At 44.1% G+C, this 21,715-nt stretch overlaps 1 long non-coding RNA gene across 1 annotated transcript; it reads left to right on the top strand.

Moving 5' to 3' along the window:
* Nucleotides 1-231: 231 nt before the first annotated feature.
* On the top strand, nucleotides 232-20,302 carry LOC145527224 (uncharacterized). Its single transcript, XR_014069580.1, has 5 exons — nucleotides 232-424; nucleotides 12,244-12,479; nucleotides 17,719-17,908; nucleotides 18,623-19,391; nucleotides 19,657-20,302. It is a non-coding gene; the product is annotated as an uncharacterized LOC145527224 (long non-coding RNA).
* Nucleotides 20,303-21,715: the final 1,413 nt, after the last annotated feature.

Genomic DNA, 21,715 nt, shown 5'->3' on the forward strand with positions numbered 1-21,715 from the left:
CAGAAAACTCCATCTGAATCCCAGGTTGCCCTGTGTGGGAAAGCACAGGCCAAAGCTGAAGTCCTTGCTGTCCTTCGTGCTTCCTAAACACCTGCTGGGAACACAGTGCCCTCCAGCAAGGCAGCATCAGATCAGTGCAGCTGCTTTGGACGGAGGCTGGGCGTGGCAAATAAAAGCAAACCACAGTGGTCAGCAATTCATCCGAGCGCTTCCCGAAGAGTGCCCTGACCAGGCTGAGCTGGTGCTTCACTTTTCCTCCAAGAACACGGCAACCCTTTTATCACAGTCTTGGGCAGGTGTAGTAGCCAGTTACCCTTCCTGGCTCATTTTCATCCCGTCTCACTTGATCTTTCAGCCTAAGCTCTGACTCCAGGGTCCACGGCCCACACCACTGACCTCTCATTGAATCAGCGGTGCCTACAAGGTAAGACACTTCCTGTTGACTTGGAGAAAGATTTCTGGAGTCCTGAACATTAGACCAGAATCTCGGCCTCTGGTCCTTTCCTGAGTCATTTCCCTGAACTGCAAGACAGATTTCTTCTCCCTGCACCCCTTCCTGCCTGTCTGCCTTATCCACTCTGCCCTGGGATCTGCTGCCTCATTTCCCCCACATGTCCTTCAGTCAGAGAACTTGACCTGCAGGATCCCCTTACCACACATCCTAAATGTCTGAATCAGTGACTCTTGATCACGGCTGGACTCCCCTGAGAAGATTACATATATATGTATTGATAGTGCTTTGTGGTAGTGATGGTAAGTGCAGACAGGAAACCAAGAAGGGTCTAAGGAAGGAGCCTAAGGAAAAGTAAGGAATTTATTATACGTATATTATAATTATATATAATATATAATGTATAGAGAATTTATATAAAATGTATATAACATATGTACAAAGGAATTTATGTATAATGTCATGACATGTAATAGGTAAGTTTGTATTAAAGAATTTATATATATAATATAATTAATATTGTCTATCATATACAATTTAGTATTATATTGTTTATAATGTTATATAAAATTCATTTATATATTATATAATCATACATATACATAAGTTTATATGAAATTATATATAATGCTTTATATATAAGGTTCTATTATAATTAATATAATATATTAATTATATATAATTACATGCTATATGTAATTATATATAAATTCCTTTAGATATTATGTCATTATAATATTATGATGACATGATTTTATAATATTATAATGACATAATATGTATATTATAATGATATATAATATCTAAAGGAATTTTATATAGTATTATAATTAATATATGAGATATTAATTACATATGATTATATATTATTGTGTATGTAAATTCTTTATATAAATTCACTTATACTCAAGGTAATATATAAAAATCCTTTAGATATTATACTTGTTATTTTATATAGCATATATAAATTTTTTTGTATTTATATTATATATTTATAAATTCCCTAAGTTTCCTTTTTAGAGATTCTGTTTTAAGCAGTCTAGGGTGAGATCTGAGCATTCTAGAAGTTTCTCAGGTGATCTTCCCACGCAGCCAGGATTGAGACCCACTGATTTAGAATGAAACTGTTAGGTAGTTAGAATTGGAAACAGGACTCCAGAATGGTGGTGGCTAAAGACAAGGAAGGGAAAAGCCCGCGCAAATAGAACAAAGGAAGGTCCGAGGACCAGAGTGAGAACTTCGGGTAGAACAGCACTCCTGGCTAAGCCCAATTTGCATAGGGCAGGCCCAGGGGGAGGGAAAAACATATAAAAAGTGGAGCCAAAGCGCGCTCTCCCCCTTTTTCCTCTCCTGCGCACTGGGGCGTTCTTCTCTTCGTGTCTTCGGGTCGATGGTCGGCAGGCCCTCATGCTTCAAGGATGAATTTTCCTGCTATTATCTAAATAAAATAGAGCTGTAACACTGATTCGTCTAAGAGCTATAACACTGTCTGTTCGAGACCTGAGAGCCATGACCCGCCTAGGGCTCTAACGTCCGTCACTCCAAATCTTTGTTGTGACGTGACAAGAGCCGAGGAGCATACACTCGCCTGACAAAACCTTTGTAAACTCAGATTTTTAGATAAGATAAATGTAACATCTTTAAGGCAAAGGGAGGAGCACAGCTAACAACAGTCCCCACGTGCTTCATGTCCAGGGGAAGAAGCTGTGGTCAGTGGCCTGCTCTGCCCTCACCCTCTGCAGAAGCATCACAGAAGGACACTGCCAGCAGCCTCCACAGCCGCACGGACTCCCCCACTGCACCTTCATCTTCCATCATGGCCCCAAGGCTTTGCTCACACTCCCCAGCCCCAGGAGGGAACTCTACACCTACCTCTACTGCTAAGTCTCCCTGGAACCAAACACACAGGTGATGATCCCTAGGCTTCTTGTCTCTGAGGCCAACTTTGTGGAACCTCCCAGTGCTGGCAAAGTGAGACACATAAGAGAAATGCCTCACAGGCGCCAGCAGGCAGCCCCAGTGGTTCAGCAGAGAAGAGGGCTGGGAGGCAGGTGACCAGCTGTCCAGGCTTGCTGGTTTCAGTGCTAACACTGGGACAGTCCACAAGCCAGGCCAGTAGGCCATGCTATGGCTTTGTACCCTTCTGGAATGGAAACTCATGTGGGGCAGTGAGCATTCCTTAGCACAAGCATATTCTGTCTTCTTTTTGCTCTGTACCCATTCAGGAGTTAATTTTCCAATTTTGTCTTTTTGTTTTTCAAAAAATTAAGCAATTAATGTGTCAATCATAGAAAAATTTAAATATCCAGAGAAGCAAAAGAAAACAAATGAAATCATGTGTAATCTCATTCCCTAGGGTTAACTACTTTTTAAGATTCTAGCATTTCTCCTCCCCTTCTTTTTGTGCATATATATTCTAAATTTCTATGCATATATAAATATTAAATTAATTTTTCTGTTAGAGAAATTAAAGATAGTGGGAGAACAGAAAAGACCACCAGATGCAAATAAAAGGCGGTACACTAAGGAAATATGAAAATGAAAACATGAATGACTAGGTAAGTTAGAGGGGAGTGTGTCTGAGCCTTGCCGCAGCCGCAGCCTGCCCCTGAGGCTCTGGGCTGGTGCTTTGTCCGTGGAGGGAGGTGATAGAACCGTGAGGTTGCGCTCCCAGCATCCCCTCGGATGGTGACCAGGGTTCTGTGTGCGTCCGAGGCTCCAGAACTCAGGGGACTGGACCGCACTTTCCGGAGAGGCTGCTGCTATATATAGCATAGGGAAAAGACTTAGAGAACAGAAGCAGAGGTGACCGAAGGGAGCACGATGAAGCCTTTGAACAGAGGCTAAAAAGCAGAAGTCTTCAGGCCTGGAAAGAGGGGAAGCAAGGAGCAACCTAATAGCAACCTTCATGGAGGTGAAGGGTTTGCCCCACAGGGTGACCTGCCGTTCTCCAGCTTCACCAAGGACCAAGAAACGAAAACAAATAAGGGTGCCTCTCCTGTGTAGGGGCTTTTTACTGTGCCCAGTGAGTTTTCTTTCTTGATAACGTCCTCAGAACACCTCTGAGACGCTGAAGAAGCTCACACATGGAATTTAGGTTACACAGGAGAAAATGCTGTGAGGGTTGTAAAAGCATCCAATGAGATTTTCCGTGGAGGTTACAGACTCCTCTTTTAAAGGTCAATAAAAATGAAACCATTTTTCATCAAAGAGGGGTGCTTTATACATCACCCTGCCTTATCAGTATACTTTCCATTTATACTGGGTTGGCCAAAAAATTTGTTTGGGGTTTTCTGGCAAAACCTGAAGGAACTTTTTGGCCAACCCAGTATATGATACATTTTTGTATATCTGTCACCTGCCTAAGTTCATTCACTCTGTGAAAGAATCATTTGAGGTCACAAAGAGATGTTGTTTTCCCACTTTCCAGATGAGGAAAATGAAGGTTTAAGGAAATGAAGTGACTTGCCCCGGGTCCCAAAGTGAACTGGGAGGTAGAGTATATGTGGTTCTTGGTTTCCAGGCCTCCCGCCGCACTGGCGGTTCTCAGCTTTGCGCACACATCAGAATCCCCAGGAGGGCTTGTTGAAACGCAGGTCACCGGGCCCACCCCCACAGTTTCTGATTCAGTGAGTCAGAATTTGCATTTCTAACAAGTTCCCAGGCACAGCTGATGCTGCTGTCTGGGAACCACACTCATGCCTTCCAGCCAACTAGACTAGCAGTAGAAAAAGTTTCATAAAGGCCTTAGACCCAGAGAAGTGGTATTTAATGTGAAAAATCATCTCCATGGAAAGCATTAGCTTCTGACTGCCTTGCAACAGGCCCCTGGATGACCAGAGCACAGCAGCACGTATGTCTGCTCACAGCGCAGGGGCCACTCTCCTGCCCAAACAGGGCCGCAGAGCAGCCCAAAGGCCGGAAGTGACGCAGGAAACGAAGACATTTTCAGCATCTCTCCTATTCTTTTTTAAAAATTATTTTAAATTTATTTTTTAATTTTTAAAATTATTTTTATTTATACCTTTTCTATAACAGACACTCTTCAGGTCTTTTATAATTATTTTACATTTGCAGTTACTCTCTGATATAGACACAATTATTCCCATTGTATAGATTTAAGACACTGAGATTCAAAAAAAGCTATGCAACTTGCCTATGAAAAGAATTAGCACTTCCAGGTTCAAAACTACTTTTCTTTGGCATCATAGATTTATTTTAGATCCATTACCTGATTTCTATTATCCTCAGCCTAATTTTTGTTAGGTCCTCAGCAATGGTTCCGGAGAAGGCAATGGCACCCCACTCCAGTACTCTTGCCTGGAAAATCCCAGGGACGGCAGAGCCTGGTGGGCTGCAGTCCATGGGGTCACACAGAGTCGGACACGACTGAAGTGACTTAGCAGCAGCAGCAGCAGCAGCAATGGTTCTTTCCCCTATTCCACATGGTTAGTTATTTTCCCCAGCCTATGGCGTTGTACTTAATTTCATTCTAGTTCACAAAGTTCTTTCCTGGACTTTGTAGCCAGAATCATTTAGAACTTGTTAGCTGGCTGATTAGTTTGATGCAAAAGATATACCTAGGAGGAAATTAATTAGGAAATTGTGGTACAGCCATACTGTGATGTCTTATTTAGTACATATTGACAGGACAAGATTGTCATGATATATTTGATTTTTTAAATGCAAGTTATGAAGCATGCACAGAATGCTGTTTTGTAAAAGAAAAATTGTATGTAAACACACATATGCATATGCAAGGGCAAATATTCACATTCCAATATAGGCACTTAGAGCAAACGTCAAAATGTTAATTAACTCAGAATCGGGGGATAATGGGTGACTTTTTAATTTTATCCAATTTGCTTCTGTGAATCTTATAATTTCTCTTCCATGGGTGTGTATTATTTTTTTAAGAAGGTCCTCCTTGCCCATCCTTAAAATTTCCCTTTTCTCTCCCCACACTAAGTTCTTTATGTGTTCCTGGTGTTTGTTCTCCTAATGAACTATTTAGCTCTATGTCATTCTCTATACCAGAGAATGAGTTGTTTTGGGAGCAGAAAGAAAAAAAAACCACCCATCCTCCCACCTGTGTCTAGTTAGTATAGACAATCTTATTTACAGAAACAGAGACACAGACGTAGAGAACAAACACGTGGAAAGCAAGGGGGAAGGGGGTGGGATGGACTGGGAGATAGGGATTAATATATGTGTATGCTATAATGAGAACCTATATGGCACAGGGGACTCCACTAAATGCTCTGTGGGGACCTGAATGGGAAGCAGAGATCCAAAAAAGAAGGGATATATGTGTACATATAGCTGATTCACTTTGCTGTGCAGCAGACACCAACACAGCCTTGTAAAGTCACTATACGCCACTAAAAATTAATTTAAAAAAAGAGAGAGAAAGCAAGGCAGCCGCCCTTGGACTCCCGTTTTGTACGTGCAGTGAGAGCACTGCTCAAGGGCATCTAAGGGGAGAACACGTGTAATAATGATTGCTCCAGGTTCCAGGGCTGGGCAAGCTATGTGCAAGAATTTATTAATCATTCAGACTTACTTGTAAATCTAAATGATTAATGACAACAGCAAATACACCATAATAAATAGTTACAGGAATCAATGAACTAAACTTATATGTGGCAGCAATGCCTCAACAATTAAGAGCTGGTATTTGAAGCCTCTGTAGAATAAATTCTCTAGCAACTCTCCGTCCAAGTGACTCTGCTTGAGACTCCAGTACAGTAGGGGCCAAAGCTGTGTAGGTTTGAAGAAGGAAGATTTTGCAGTGTGAGGCCAGGGCCCCTTGAGGAATAAGCCCCAGGTCCAGGCCTCTTTTTTTTTTTTTTTAAGTATTAATTTATTATTTGGTTGCACTGGGTCTTAGTTGTGGTAGGCGAGATCTTCACTGTGTCACGTGGGATCTTTTGTTGTGGCTCACGGACTCTCTAGTTGACGCACATTGCTCCTTGCCATGTGGAATCTTAGTTCCATAATCAGGGTTCGAACCCACGTCCCCTGCTTGCAGGGTAGATTCTTAACCACTGGACCACCAGGGAAGTCCCCAGGCCTCTTCTAATAAAGATCTTTCTCTGGTGAAACGGGAATGACCAGCTGATGCCCTGGGTGGGAGAACTCGGTCACACTTGATCCTCTGGGTCAATCCACCCATCCAGTTAAAGGGAGTAGATCATCAGGAAGAGAATCACCTTTGATCTCTAACGTGGTTAGAGCCAGAAAACAGGGAGAATGTGCCTTCTTTCATGTGAATTTATAGGAAGGACAGCGTCAGGAAGTGGGGAGTGAGGGGGCAGGGAATTACTCACTGTGCAAAGAGAAATGTTTGAAACTAGGTTGTCTCTAAGCCTGCAAATAAAAAATCTATAAACCTTCAGAATAGGATTATGAGAGTGAAAGTAATTTCTGGCCCAGGTCCCAATGCCTAAATGCTTCATGGGGACAGCTTTCATGAGCAAAACAAAGACAGTGACCCACTAGGCCTGCGGGGCCTGGCCTGGGGGCTGATTGCTTGACACTGATTGTTTTCTAAAGAGCTCTGCGGAGAGCAAAAGTCACACAAGCTTCTCAAGTTTTCTTCCTGGGAGAGCCAGCCTCTGGCATTCCTGGCCCTCCTCCTGCCTTATCTGTCCTGTTACCATTAAACAGGTGCTGTAGGCACAGGGTATACAAAGAGAATGACCTCAGGCCCTGCCCTGCAGGCTCCGGACCAGGAAAACTATGCAGGAGGGTGTCTGGTGGCACAGAGCAAGGTGGCCCACTGCTGCACCTCCACGAGGCAGATCCCACCTGAGCAGATTCCTTCTGCCTCCTCTCTTGGCCCTGTTGTGGATGAATGTACCCTAGACTTTCTTGCTCTCTACCCTGATCTTTGGGAACAGATGTGCGTGGAAGGCATCTGCTCCTGGCCCAGTCTGCCTGCCTACTATGAATTAAATCCACATTTCCAGCCCCACCTTAGCAATGATGCCCAGGCTCTCCGTGGCTTGTTCCTTCTCCCCTTCCCGGGACTCGGAGGGGCTGCGCAGACTGAGGCCCCTGGAAGGCGGACCGGGCAGAACAGTGGGGAAATAAGCCACCCGGTGGCCCCCTCACACCCTGAGTCCTCAACTGAAACAGCACTGAGATGGTTCTTGAGCAATCTAAGCTAGGACGTAAATGCACAGCAATCATGGGAACGCCTCTGCTCCAGCAGAGAAGCGAACCATCACCTCAAATCCTCCAAGGAGAAGAGAGCTCTCAGAAAGTCTTCAGGGACCATGACAAGAAGCTAAATACCATGAGGCTGAATACAATGTAGTTTTCTAGCCACATTTTTTGCAGTTCTGCATTTTGTGTTTGTAACTCCTAACCACTCACCTTATCACTCTGCCTCCTACTTCGCCCGGAAGGTCCAAGGAAGTAGAGTCTCACTGAGCTGGCTTCCAGAATCGCAGTGTTTCTTGCCGTCCCTAGGCTAATTGTACATTTCCTCCTCTACAGAACTGGGGCCCCTCTTCCCTCCCTGTCCTCCTCCATGCAGGAGAGCCATTGAGAACACATTCCCTCTGTCTTTCTACATTTTATCTAAACGCCACGACACTGATCCTTCTGATCCACTCTCCCCAGCTATTTCTCAGGGTGCCCTGCTGTAGTCTGAGTTTCTGAAACTGCTTGTATGGACCACTACGAGAACCCTATTGTGTAGAGAACCTCAACCTCAACTACTAAGAATGAAGCTAGAGCAAACCATTTGAACGGGTCCCTTAAAAGCTAGACAGATGGCAACCAAGCACATGACAAGATGCTCAGTACCACTTGTTCTTAGAGAAAAGCAAATTAAAGCTACACTGAGATACCACCACCTATTAGAACGGCTAAAACTAAACTACACCAACAATACCAAATGCTGATGAGGATATGAAACAACTAGAATGTTCACACACTGCTGGCGCTAATGTAAAATGGTACAACCATTTCAGAAATCAGTCTGCCAGTTCCTTGTAAGGTTGAACACATACCATATGACCCAACAATCCTAGTCTTAACAGAAATAAAAACCTATGGACATATAACAAACTTGATGTGAATGCTTACAGTAGCCTTATTCAAAATTGCCCAAAGCTGGAAACAACCTTAAGTGTCCTTTCACTGGGAATGGATAAACGATGCTGTACACATACAATGAAATATTACTCAGCAATGAAAAGTAAAGAATATTTTTAATAATACATTCCACCACAGGAATGACCCTCAAAACATTATACTAATATAGGTCATAGGGACTTAAGATCCAGCAGTCATCTCTGGTTTCTCAAACTATGAATGTTGGCAGTCTCCAAAGGTCTACCATTAATGGAGGCTGAAAAGAGACAGAGGCAGGTTTGGAAGAAGAGATTGTTAGATTTAGAATATATAATTTAGGTTTTAGCATTGTTAAAATAATAAGACTTTATGTACCAATTAAGTGGGGCTAAAATGACTATAAAAGGCAAAAGTATCTATAGACATAGACATTGGTCCACAGTGAGACATATAACCACATAGAGATAGTGAATGAATCTTTGATTTACCACTCATTTTGCAAGACTTTAAACCAAAAAACAGATTTTCAGATTGTTAAAGTATTATTCTGAGGAAACAAACAAAAAAAACATTATACTAAGTGACAGAAGTCAGACTTAAAAGTCCACATAATGTATGGTTTTCTTCTATTATGATATTTTCATGGGAGTCTTGCAAAGGCAAAACTTTAGGGGCAGAAACCACACCAGTAGTTGCCAGGCTCTGGGGGTGAGGAGAGGGGTTGATTACAAAGTAGTGTGGGGAGATTCTGGGAGCGATGGAGTGTTCTAGACCCTACTTAGATACCATTTAGGGTGGTGGTTACTCTACCGTCCACATTCCTCAAAATCCACCAGAACTTTACAGTGAGGGTGAATTTGACCCTGTGTAAATTTTGCCTTAAATTTTAAAATACGAAGCCAGAGATGGACTCTGTGTCTGAGCAGGCTGTATAAAACCCCACGATGTCACATTTCCAGTCAGCCTCTCTTGCAGGGCCCCGTCACTGCTTCTCTCCTCCCCATCTGTGTGAAAATGTCACCTTGTTGTCATCATCTTGAGTGTGTGCTTAGTCGTGTCCTACTCCAGTATTCTTGTCGGGGAAATTCCATGAACAGAGAAGCCCGGTGGGCTACAGTCCATGGGATCGCAAGAGTCAGACACAACTGAGCGACTAAACTACAACTACATCCAGGAAGCCCTCACAGGACTCAAGATAGAGAAGCTGTCACCCCCAAAGGTTTCCTGTGCCCCCTTGGTAATCCCTCCTCCTGCTCTTGCTTGCCCCTCAGTCTCAAGAACCACTAATCTGCTGTCACTATAGTTAGTTGCATTTTTAGAGTTTTACATAAATGCAATCATAGAAAATTGCTCTTTTTGGGGGGAGGGTCTGGCTACTTTCAGGAAAATTATTTCAAGATTTATCCATATTCCCACATGCATCAAAAATTCATCTCATCTCAGCAATGAGATGATTGGATGGCATCACTGACTCAATGGACATGAGTTTGAGCAAGTTCTGGGAGATGGTGAAGGACCAGGAAGCCTGGCATGATGCATGAGCAACTAAACAAAAACAAAAGATTCCACCATATGGCTATACCACAATCTGCTGCTGCTGCTACAGCTGCTGCTAAGTCGCTGCAGTCGTGTCCAACCCTGTGCGACCCCATGGACGGCAACCCACCAGGCTCTTCTGTGCCTGGGATTCTCCAGGCAAGAACACTGGAATACTGCCATTTCCTTCTCCGACACCACTATCTAGTTATCCGTTCATCTCTTGATGGACATTTCAATTGTTTCAAGTTTGGAGTGGCCTTTCTCTTGAACCAGTCAGGCTGGCAGTTCTTTAGGAAACACCCACAGCTCCTCATCTGGCTTCTTGCCTCAACTCCCTCCTAACCTGGCCCATGGGAACGGCAGGAGTCATTCTGCGGTAGCAGATAGATAGGACTCAGGTTAATCTGCTGCAGCCAGTTTCACGCTGACCCTTTAAGATAAAGTATCAGTGGGAATGATGCACCCTGACTGGGTGAAAGACAAAACAGCCCTCCATAGCAGCCTCAATTTTGTGGTCGAGAGGATTTCCCAGACTGACAGGTGCACAGAAGGGGTCTTAAGACATCTAGTAACCTTGGTTTCTTCATAATATCATTACAATATCATTAGGATTGTGGTTTTGACACCCACACCCTCGTGGGTTTTGTTTCTGGAAAGATTCAAGATGGTGGCTGGTGGAAGCCCAAATAAGAAATTATAGATAAGGCGATCATAGGGGAGGGAAAAAGGGAATCACCCTCATCTAAATCCTGGAAGACTAACTCCGTATTAATAATCTAAGCTTCCCCTGCAGGGTGTGTCTCACTCTGCAAGTTTGCCAGGGCACTGTCCCACATGTACTGTACTTCTCATAAACTCCTTGCCTGCTCTGCCTTCTTGGTCACTTTAAGGAATTCTTTCTTCAGAGAAGATGAGGACCTTCACCTGCTGAAAACAATTCCACAGAACATGAGAACAGCAGCAGGGAGCACTAGCATCTCTTTATGGCCCCTCCGCTGCCCTCCTCCTCCCATTGCCCCCATTCCAGCGGCCTCTCAAATCGCAGCTGCCCCTTGATTTGAGCCAGAAAGAGAGGCGACCCTGTGAGGACTGGGGGAAATGGGGCGCTTCAGTAGTGACACCTCCTCTCTGTCTCTGCAGAGTGACCGGTCACTGCCAGTTTCTATACTGGCTCTTGGAACACGTTTTTAAGAGCCCAGCATAGAATGTCCGTGGCAGTGCTTCTTAAACTTTGATGTGAACAGAAATCATTATAGGATCGTGCTAAAATACAGATTCTGACTCAGGCCTGGGAAAGAGGCTTCAGATTCTAGATTTCTAGCAAGATCTTAGATGACTTGATGCTGGTGGGCTTTACGCCACACTCTTGGGAAGGGTCAGCCACAGGTGTGTAATCATTTAGTAATTGCTTTTTAACAAGAGTTTAATCAGTACCTGTAAAACTCCACTGAATACAGGCTGGTTGCAGGCTTCTTCCTGCAGAGCCCCACGGCTATTGTGATCTGGCCGGGGCTGCCTACGAAACACCTCCTGTGCTCCCTCAAAGCCAGGAGGCAGAAGGACTGGATGATGTTAAGAACAGCATCTCTTGTTAGCAAAACATCTGCTGTTTCTCTTATCCTCTGCCTTATACAATAGTTCCTGGGAAATATTAAGTTCAGAAACTAAGATTCTGTAGAAATGGGTTATAGGACAGGCTGAGAGACAGAAAAGGGGGAAAGGAAGCAAGGATATTCAGAAGAAAGCCAGGAGGAACTCCTAATTATGTTCCCAGGCTGATTCTGTGTAAGACCAAGGGCCGAACAGGGAATCAGATGTGCTGTGAGTTTAAAAGCTCAGTCCTCAAGAAAACTTTCCGGACAGGTCTTAACTGCTCCACTGTCCCCATAAAATGCCCTTCCTTTCCTCTTACTGGCCCTCAATAACCCCCATGTCTGAGAAACGTTTGCATCCCTTTGGTTCATTCTTTAGATTGTATATACTTGACACAGAGCCTAATCCTATTGGAATCTTTTTTTCCATAGGGACCAACCATCACAGACCTATCTCAGGTGGAAATGAGCTAGTAATGGTAACTGTGGAAAAATCTCGGATCTCTGGGAGAAAAGTTTCCATAAAGCGATTCACCCAATCATGCAAATGAATGTCCATCTCCTATAATGTGCCAGGCGCTGTGGACACAACCCTTCCCTCGAGAGAGGACGTGACTGATGTATCTACACTCCTTCATGTGGGGAGGCACAAACAAGCTTCTTCGTAGGAGACCAGAGAAGAGAAGCTCACTTCAGACCATGGTTACCAGGAAGGCAGCCTCGGGCAGACGGCCCTTAGCTGGTGAAAGCTAGGGAGACGGTTTTCCAAGACAAAGTTACCTAGACGAGAAGGACTGCTGTCTGTGGAGAAAGTAAGTCACCCGGTGTTTGTGTTGAGAGGAATGGGACAGGGAGATGTGACATGAGGCCTGAGGCCTACCTGCATGCTCCATCACTTCAGTCATGTCTGACTTCTTGTGAACCTATAGACTGTAGCCCGCCAGGCTCCTTGGTCCATGGGATTCTCCAGGCAGGGATACTGGAGTGGGTTGTCATTTCCTCCTTCAGAGCATCTTTCCGACCCAGGGATCAAACCCATATCTCCTGCATCTCCTGCTTTGCAGGCAGATTTTCTTACTTCATAAACTATATTTGATGACTGAGGATACGGAAGTGACAGAACCAAAACGGTTCTTTAAGGTTGACTGGCCCCAGCGTGCTTGGATCAGAGAATGGAGAGTCGGGAGGTGAGGGGAACAGTTAGGAGGCCTGCGTGTCAGTCCAGATGGAAGGGCCTCAGCCAGGAAGAGGTTCTGAGAACAGAAAAGTGGTTCGGATGAGCAGTAGGGAAGGAAGACGCCCCAGGATTGGGCGGCTGCATGTCAGAAGTGATGGAGAGCAGCTGCGATGTTGAGTCTTTCTGGGAGAATGACGGTTTTGAACCATGAGTTGGGTCTTAGGTACATTGAGACATATATGTGACTATGCCCAGCAGGCAGTTAGAAACACAAACCTGCAGCTTTGAAAGCCACAGCCTTGTAGAGACACACACTCGGGTTGCTCAGGCCGAGGTCCTTCTACGAGCAAGCAAACAAAGAGAATCTCCAATACCCCACCCACTGCCCCTCAGAGTGGGTCAGAAAGCTCGTGGAATGCTCGTGTTTGAGAGGGAACAGGCCACTCTGCAATAACAGACCCAGGGCCGAGCACTGCCCACAATGGAGGTGCATGTGGAGCTGTGGGAACCCAGCTTGGGGCGGGGAGAGGGCAGGCTCTTTTCTCTCATGCCGACATTTTCCTGGTGCTTACAACACGCCAGGCACTGGGTGAAGCTCAGCTAAGTGCAGACTCACCCCAGTAGGTTATGTCTGCCTTCTGTATGCAGAGCAGAGGAACTAGTCAAAGAAAGAAACAGCCCCAGGGGCAGGAATTCAAGATGCTGAGATGGCCCTGAAGTCAAAAACAGAACAATTTCAAGTGATAGCCATGCTTATCATTGTGAAATGCTACCAAAAAGTCAGAAAGGAGAACTGAGCAGAGGTGACCAAACTGGGGACTTTAAGGTCACCGTGACCTTTGGTAGCAATTTCAGAAAGACAAAAACAAATACTGTATATTGACACATATCTGGAGTCAAAAATGGCAACTCCCTCCAGTATTCTTGCCTGGAAATCCCCATGGACAAAGGAGCCTGGTGGGCTACAGTTCATGGGGTCGCAAAGAGTCAGACATGGCTGTGCAACAAGCCACATATTAATGCATTTATGTGGAATCCTGGAGGAGGGAATGGCAACCCACTCCAGTATTCTTGTCTAGAAAATTCCGTGGACAGAGGAGCCTGGAGGGCTACAGTATATGGGATCCTAAAGAGTTGGAGTGGAGGAGGAAATGGCAACCCACTCCAGTATTCTTGCCTAGAAAATTCCGTGGACAGAGGAGCCTGGAGGGCTACAGTATATGGGGTCCTAAAGAGTTGGAGTGGAGGAGGAAATGGCAACCCACTCCAGTATTCTTGCCCAGAGGATCCTATGGACAGAGGAGCCTGGCGGGCTACACTCTATGGGGTCGCAAGAGTCGGACACGACTGAGTGACGAAGCACACTCACACATGTGGAATCTAGAAAAGTAGTACAGACGAACCTATTTGCAGGGCAGGAACAGAGGCACAGACATAGAAAAAGGACTTATGGACACCATAGGGAAAGGAGAGGGTGGTGTGAATGGAGAGAGCAGAACTGTCATATATACACTACCATGTGTGAGACAGATGGCTAGCAGGAAACAGCTGTATAGCTCAGGGGGCACAGCTCAGTGTCTGTGATAACCCAGAGGGTTGGAAGCAGGGTGGGAGGCTCAAGAGTGAGGGGATGTATGTACACATATAGCTGATTCCCTTTGTTGTACAGCAGAAACTAAGACAACATTGTAAAGCAATTATACTCCAATAATGAAATTAAAAAACCAAAATGTCAGTATTTTTAAAAATTATATATGTGTGTGTACCTATGTATTTATATACATATATGTATGTATATATATATACACATACATATATATATATACACACACACACACACATATATATATATATACACATATATATATAGGAAAAGTCTTCTTTAAAAAGTCAATAAGGAGAGCTGAGCAGAGGCCAATCCCAATTGGGGACTTACAGGTCACGGTGACCTTTGGTAGCAATACCAGTTAAGAAGCCTCCAAGAAAGTCATATTCTAAGGAATTAAGGAAGGTGAAGGAGGGACATTGAGTGTAGATGTCTTTTTGAAAAATTTTGGTAATAAAAGGGAAAATGAATGCTGGTAGTTAAGTGAGAGCAATGTAGGATTCCTCTTTCTTTTACAATAAGAGAGCCTGGGGCAGGTTGATACTCAGAGGAAGAAAGAACCAATGGGATGGGAATGTCAAAGATGAAGCAGGTAATTTACACACTAGATTCAAGAATGTAAAACTCTCCTGGACTGCCCACTTCTGGGGGCCCTGCCCTCCCCCGGGACCTCACCTGTGCCCACAGCCCTCAGTGGGGAAATGGGGCCCCCAGTCAGCATCCCTCTGGTTGGACCCTGAGTCCTTCTGGAGCCGCCCTGCGGGGATCTGTGGTTTCTCTCTTCTGCTCTATTTCCCTGGCAGTGAATCATTGTCCTGAAGCCCAGTTTCCTAGTGGTATTAATCCTGCGTGTTCTCACCTGCAAATAAACTCCTGCCCACACCCAAGATCTCAAGAAACTGGTTTTTCTAGTCCTGGACACTGAATCCCCTGATATCCAATGACACCTCTTTTAAGTGCTGACCACTTGTCCACCTTGATCTCTATGAACTCCAGCTTTGTGAACGTGAAAACCCAGGATTTGGGACTTGGTTTGGAAATTTTGCTAGCTGTCCTTCTCTCAAGAGACCTCACCTGGAAAAACACCCTTTGAACCCATAACTATCGAATAGCTTGCTTTATTTGCCCCAAATAGCCAGTGTTTGGCTTTCTCCAGTTTGGGCAGCCTGCTGTTGCTTGCGCTTTGGGGTTGAGACCCAGAAAAACTGCTCCAGGGCGTGGGTGGGGATGGGGTGAGGGCTGGCACACTCCTCCCTCCAGGAAGTGTAAAGGAGGGGAGAGTTCAAGGAGTTCCTGCAGGCCAGCCTGAGCTCCCCAAGCTCCCCAGTCAGCCATCCGCCTGTCTGTCCTTTCATTCAGCCTCTAGAGCATCCACTTCCCTGTTTGCCAGAAAACATTAGTGAAACACCCGCAACATGCCAGGCTCCAGAAACAAGAGAAAAAAACACTGAGGAAGCCTCAGGAAAGACTGAAACTGGCCCGTCAGTGACTCAGAGACCTAGACACGCCTGAATCTCTCTGCTTTCAGCCAAAGAGAAAGGGGAAAACCTGTTTTACTTGCAATCCCAGCGCTGGGGCTTCCCTTAACCAATAAGACCTCAGGACTCTCTCACCCCCCGACCCTAGTCCTCCCATAGGAGGTGGAGGAAGCAAAGCCATCCCTGGGCATTGCTGGGCACAATGGCCAGCACAGGATGCCAGGCACTTAAACACTGCAAACCTAGAGGGGAGGGTGAATGAATGCAGCTTGCCAATCATTCTTGCTGTTCATCATAGCAACAGGAACATAAGCATTTTTTAAATTTTTTATTTTGTATTGGGCTATAGCCAATAACAATGTTGTGAAAGTTTCAGGTGAATAGCAAAGAGACTCAGCCATTCATATACATGTATCCATTCTCCCCCAAACTCCCCTCCCATCCAGGCTCCCACATGACAATGAGCAGATTTCCCTGTGCTTGGGTAGGTCCTTGTTGGGAATCCATTTTAAATATAGCAGTGTGTACACATTCATCCCAAACTCCTTAACTATTCCTTCCCCCTAAACTATACCCCTGGTAACCATGTTTGTTCTCTAAGTCTATGAGTCTGTTTCTGTTTTGTAAATAAGGAACATGATGAGTATTTTGGATGTTTGAAACTCAGCTCAAACACCTGGCCCTGCTCCAGCAGAAGCCCCTTTACCAGCGGCGTCTCAGCCTTCTACTGTTCAGCAGCTAGCGAGCAGCAGGAGCTCCCCCATCTAGGTCCCACCCGGAGAGGCCCACTTCTGCCTCCACTTCCTTCCCTAATACGACTCACGGGACCCAGAATCCCTCTAGCTCCATCTGCTCCTCCAGGACCAGAGTGGAGCTCAGCCTCAGGCCAGGAAAACGATGACGCAGGGACATCACCTCAAAGGAGGAATAAAAGGAAAGACTTTCAAAAGCCAACAAAAAGTGGCCCACCTCACCCAGCCACTGTCAGACGTGGGAATCAACAGGCCTCCGTCTGTGCATTTCAAAAGAGATTCATATGTTTTGCAGTTCTGATTAAAAGTAAAAATACTGTGATTGTGAAAATTAATCACACATGAAAAAGGATTAGGAGGAAATCAAAGTTATCCAGAAATAAATGCGATTCATGTTGGGTCGGTTGCCAACCTTCCTTTGTCTACATACATGTTATGTATTCTCAAAGTTACCTCCTTTGGAGTCTGTTCTTTTTTTCCACTTCATGTATCGTGTCCATTTCCTCACATTTTTAGAAGTTCTACAACATATTTAATGGTCATGTTATATTCATAGAGAAAATAATAGTAACAACAGCAGCTAACACTTAGAATATAGCAGGCCCTTTACACAGAGCTACTCGTTGCATTCTCACAATAATTTAATGAGGCAGGTGCTATAAAATCATCCTCATTCTACACATGAGGAGACTCAAGTGCAGAGAAGTCACACAGCTCGTAAGTGGAGAGAAAGAACTTGAACCCAGGCAGTCTTGATGTTCATGCTCTTAACCACTTACTCATATTGCAGTGGAATTTACTGAACCTAAATTCCCTCCTGGTGGATATCATTCCAACTCAAGGGCTTTTTTACTGTTATAAACAATTGAACATCCTTGAATACACAGTTTTGTACACATGTTTAATTATTTCTTTTCAACAATTCCTAGGTCAAAGGAAAAACTTACTTTTAAGACTTCTGATAACAACTTATATTCTACATATATGAAAGTATGACTTTTTAAAGGATACTTACCAACGCTGGGTATTTTTTCTTAGCAATTTACTAAGGAAATGGTTCTTCATGATTGTTTTAATGTGCATTTCCTGGTGGCTCAGATGGTAAAGAATCCGCCTCCAATGCAGGAGACTGGCGTTGGATCCCTGAGTCGGGAAGATCCCCTGGAGGAGGAAATGCCTGCCCACTCCAGTATGCTTGCCTGGAGAATCCCAAGGACAAAGTAGCCTGGTGAGCTATAGTCCATGGAGTCGCAAAGAATTGGACAAGACTGAGTGACTAACACTCAATTTCCTTGTTTACAAGTTTTATAGAAAATGTTTTCACAAAAGTTTTAGCTAGTTGATTTTTTCTTATAAATACCCATTTTGATTGTTAACAGATTTTTTTTCTGTTAGGGTATTCTCTTTTATTTTAATTAGAAGAGTTTCTTGTATATTAGGAGAAGGCAATGGCACCCCACTCCAGTACTCTTGCCTGGAAAATCCCATGGACAGAGGCGCCTGGTGGGCTGCAGCCCATGGGGTCGCTAAGAGTCGGACACGACTGAGTGACTTCACTTTCGCTTTTCTCTTTCATGCATTGGAGAAGGAAACGGCAACCCACTCCAGTGTTCTTGCCTGGAGAATCCCAGGGACGGGGGAGCCTGGTGGGCTGCCGTCTATGGGGTCGCACAGAGTCGGACACGGCTGAAGCGACTTAGCAGCAGCAGCAGCCTGTATATTAAGATTTTAAATCTTAGGTCTGCTATGTGTGTTGGAAATATTCAAGGTTGTCATTTGCCTTTTAATGCCGTTTACAGTGGTGTTAAAAATATACAGACGTGTTTAGTTTTTACTATGTCCAATTCACTGATTTCTTCCCCTTATGTTCTGTCTTTAACATCATGTTTACAAAGCATTTCTCTACCTCAAGAGATTAATGTTCACTGATATTTTCTTGCAGTTCTTTCTGAACAATAGCATTTAATGGCTTTATGAGCCAGTGAGGAAAACTGAAGGAAATCAGAACAACTCTCCAATGACTTGATTGAGTGCCCAGCTCAATATCTGCTTTGCTCTCATTTAAAAGATGTCCCTCTTGGGAAAGGACAGGATTCCGTGGCATTTTGTGAGCCTCCTGGGAGCTGCCTAGCATCCTGAGTCAGGAAGTTTTCCCCGCATCCCCCGAGGCTTCATTTCCCGTCTCAGAGGTTACCCGCCTGAGTCAAGCTGATTTCCTTGCTGCTGTTGATGGAAGCCACGGGTTTACATCTGTGTGCACTTGGACCACTTATCTTCCTCTCCAGTCTTCTCCAAAGAATATGTTTAGGAAAAATAAACACCTAGGGCTCCCAAGACATTGAAAATTGGTCCAAGGACTCCAACATTTCCTTTCTTAAAAAAGAAGAAGATCATTGCCTTTGTAGACCCTCATTAAACCTTCTTCCTGCAGGAACAGCCCACCCAGGGGACCACCTCTAGTTGGCTCTGATCCTCAAGCAGTAAACTTGTTTTCCAAGCTCTCCTAGCCATTCTCGTGGAGTGACAGAAGACTCGGGTATTCAGCAGCACCATCTCGGCAGCCACCAGAAGCAGGAAAAGATCATCTAAGTGCATGATCATCACACACTGCGGGCACAGAGTGGCCTTCTAGACGAACTTTACCAGGTGGGGAATGAATGCCTAAGCAAGAAGCTGACAGTTAACGAGACAGTCAAGCGAATGGACCACTCGTGAGTGAAGAGCCAGTGAATTCCCGAACCTTATAATATTTCTCCCTCCTTACTGTGAACAAAAGTGAAGAAAAATATTTTCTCTGCATAATTTATCTTCATCCCCTCATTGCACCATCTTTTCCCCCTTGTATTACAATTATTACAATTACTACCATTGTATTTTTCCTCTTGTATTACAATGACTAAAGAAAAATATTTTCCCTGCGTAATTCATCTTCACCCCCTCACTTTACCGTCTTTTCACTCTCTGTTACCATTACAGGGTCTCTCAAGAGTCAGCCCAGAGAACTACGAGGACAAAGGTAGAAAGGAGAGGCACCGCGGCTGAGACGGGGACGGAGGGACTCTTCTCAACCCGACCAGAGTCTTAGAAAACAGCCTCACTGAGCTAATCCAGGTTTTCTCCCTGTCCTCCTGCACCCACCCCAAGAAGACGCAGGACTGCCGGGGTGTCTGCGGTCCCGCAGCGGGAACTGGCAGTGGGTCTGAAGCTGGCGGCAGCCTGTTCCTTCTTCTGAAACAGAAGAGCTTCAAACTTAGGAGAGAAATAAATGCCTGTGAAATACCAGCTTTCAGTCATGTTCCATTTCTTCTCTCAGAAACACACCTAAACAGTCTTTACCAAGGAGAAAAGGACTGCTGAGGGCAGAAGCACACTGCAACAGAGATGAGAAATCCTCAGAATCTCAGCACAGCACACTACCACACGGAAACCAACCATCAACAGTTTTGTCCGTCTAAATACACTTTCCTTTTTAGATTCTAGTTTCAGATTTACAGAATTATTTTGAAGAGAGAGTTCCTATATACCCAGTTTCTCCTATTATTAACATCTGACATTAGTATGGCACACTTCTTACAGTTAAAGAACCAAACATTGATACATTATTATTAAAGCCATACATTATTGAGGTGTCTTCGTTTTTATTTAATATCTTTTTCCTGTCCCAGGTGCCTATTCAGGACTTCTCCCCCCATTGCATATATTTGTCATGTCTCTTTGGGCTCCTCTTGGCTGTGAGTTTCTCAGACTTGACTTGTTTGGAGCGCCTTGACAATTATGAGAACTGGTCAGGTATTCGGTAAAATGGTCTTCAGTTTGAGTTTGTCTGATACTACTCTCAATATTATACTGATTTACTACATTTTTAGGAGGAAGATGACAGAGGCAAAGGCTCATGCTCGTCACATCCTGTCAGAAGCACACACCGTCAGTAGCATCGCCACTGTTGACATTATCCTTGATCATCTGGCTTGAGGTGGTCTGGGGCAGGCTTCTCCACTCCACAGTTGCTCTTTTTCTTCCCCTTTCCATTGATTTCCCTGGGGATCTGATGGTAAAGACTCTGTGTTTCCAATGCAGGGGGCATGGGTTCAATCCCTGGTCAGGGAACTAAGATTGCAGTGTGGCCAAAAAAAAAGAAAGAAAGTTATTATGCTGAGGCCACACCTAAGGAGTGGGGAGCTGTGCCCTGCCTTCTTGAGGACAGGTTGTCCACACTAAAAATTTGGAGTTCTTCTCTTCTTCCACATTTATTTATTTTATTTATATCACTATTGATAATATGATCATATTATAATATATTTAAGTTCTATTTATAAGTTACATATGTTATAATTATAGTATAACTTTAGGTTATACTTCAATATGACTTTAACCAATAGCTTTTTTTTTTTTACTTTTGATTACAAAATATTTTGAATATATATATAGAAAAGTAAAAAAAAAAAATAGTAAAATGAGCCCTCACATATCAGTCACCCAGCCCCAATACCCATTAAACAATGGCAATTCTACCCCCTAAATATCCTTAAGTATTTCTATATGTATCCCTAATAGACAAGGATTTTTTTAAAAAATAACTATGATACAATGAGCACAGCTAAAACAATTAATAAATCCTGAAAATCAAATAGTCAAAATTCAAATTTTACATTGTTTCATAACTGTAAGTTTTATAGTTTTTCTTGTAAATCAAGATCTGAATCAGATCCACACATTGTGATTAATGTGTGCCCATTAAGTCTTAAGAAATCTATAAATTCCCTTTTTATCTCTCTCTCTTTTTTTAAGTTTTTCAATTTATTTGATTAAGGGAACAATTGTACATCCTGAGAGTTTTCCACACTGGTTAGGCTGATGATATTACGCAGGTGTAGTGAGCGATTCCTCTAGTCTCTGTAGTTCCTTTAAACTGGTGGTTGATGTAAAGCCACTGCTGGTTTTCAAAGCTTACATCAACCGTCAGTGCATAACGAGACAGAAGTTATCTGTGCTTGTTAGTGAGACCAGGGACACGGAAGCTGGTCTGGGCAGGGTC

Source organism: Giraffa tippelskirchi, chromosome 11, assembly GCF_054371585.1.
Source record: "Giraffa tippelskirchi isolate mGirTip1 chromosome 11, T2T-mGirTip1v1.2.pri, whole genome shotgun sequence".
Lineage (NCBI taxonomy): Eukaryota > Metazoa > Chordata > Mammalia > Artiodactyla > Giraffidae > Giraffa > Giraffa tippelskirchi.